The sequence below is a fragment of the Arachis ipaensis genome, chromosome B02, assembly GCF_000816755.2.
Source record: "Arachis ipaensis cultivar K30076 chromosome B02, Araip1.1, whole genome shotgun sequence".
In the NCBI taxonomy this organism is placed as follows: domain Eukaryota; kingdom Viridiplantae; phylum Streptophyta; class Magnoliopsida; order Fabales; family Fabaceae; genus Arachis; species Arachis ipaensis.
The window spans coordinates 95,032,521-95,033,958 of NC_029786.2; the positions used below are offsets into that span (position 1 = coordinate 95,032,521).

The 1,438-nt window shown below is 39.4% G+C and overlaps 1 protein-coding gene across 1 annotated transcript in view; it reads left to right on the plus strand.

Annotated features, from left to right (window-relative positions):
* LOC110262472 (tubulin-folding cofactor C-like) overlaps positions 1-1,438 on the plus strand; it is a 4,510-nt gene that overhangs the window by 1,034 nt on the left and 2,038 nt on the right. The gene's annotated exons all lie outside the window — the stretch shown is intronic.

Here is a 1,438-nt window from a genome sequence, read left to right on the forward strand (position 1 = left end):
AGTTTGTCAACTTTATTTAAGGCACATTTACATATTGTTAAATTTCACTAACATTTTATCCGTATGTCTAAATATGAGATATTGACATTGACTATACATCAGCAAGCATTTTTTTTTTTTTAAATATTTTCACTTCTTTCCCTTTATTATTATTCTTCTAATACGCTTCATATATCACTGATGAGCGGATATTTTATACGCTTTTTGGGGATAATTTCATATAGTTTAGAGTATGTTTGAGTTAGTTTTTAGTCTATTTTTATTAGTTTTTAGGAAAAATTCATATTTCTGGACTTTACTATGAGTTGTGTGTTTTTCTGTAATTTCAGGTATTTTTCTGGCTGAAATTGAAGGAGTTGAGCAAAAATCTGATTCAGGCTGAAAAAGGACTGCTGATGCTGTTGGATTCTGACCTCCCTGCACTCAAAGTGGATTTTCTGGTTACATGTCCATCTGGAGTGTTTGCTTATAGAAGGATGCCATTTGGGCTATGTAATGTGCCTGCAACCTTCCAGAGATGCATGCTCTCTATTTTCTCTGACATGGTGGAAAAATTTCTGGAAGTCTTCATGGATGACTTCTCAGTATATGGAGACTCATTCAGCTCCTGNNAGAATCAAGCACTATCTTGAAGGCAATGTTGAGCAAGAGTGCTCAAGGTTGAAGCTAGATTAAAAGCTCAGCAAGGTCCAGCTAAGGACATTAAAGAAGCGCTTGTTGGGAGGCAACCCAATTTTTATTTATTTTCATGGTTTTTCATGTTTTATTCGGTCCATGATCAAGTGGAGTCACAAAATAAATATTAAAAATTGAAAATGGAATAAAAAACAAGCAGAAGAAAAATCACACCCTGGAGGAAGCAGTTGTCTGGCGTTCAACGCCAGAACAGAGCATGGTTCTGGCGCTGAACGCCCAAAATGGGCAACATCCTGGCGCTGAACGCCCAGAACAAGCATGATTCTGGCGTTCAACGCCAGAAATGGCTAGTAAATGGGCGTTGAACGCCCAAAATGGGCACCAACCTGGCGCTGAACGCCCAGAGTTGTGTGCAAGGGCATTTTGTATGCCTAAATTGGTGCAGGGATGTAAATGCCTTGACACCTCAAGATCTGTGGACCTCACAAGATCATTTCAAGATCTGTGGACCCCACAGGACCCCCACCTTCCCTCCTCATAATCCTAGTTTTTTTTTCCACATCTTCTTCTTTATCTATTCCCTCTTCTTTTGCTCGAGGGCGAGCAACATTCTAAGTTTGGTGTGGTAAAACGATTATGTGAAGGATCTATAGCTCAGTGGTAGAACATGTGGCTGCAAATCAAAGAGATACCTCAGGGGATGCACTTTCCTCCACATAATTATTGGAAGCAACTGAGGATAGAAATACCAAAAATCACTAGGAATCAAGCCACAAAGGCAAGGAAGAGACATAAAAGAGCT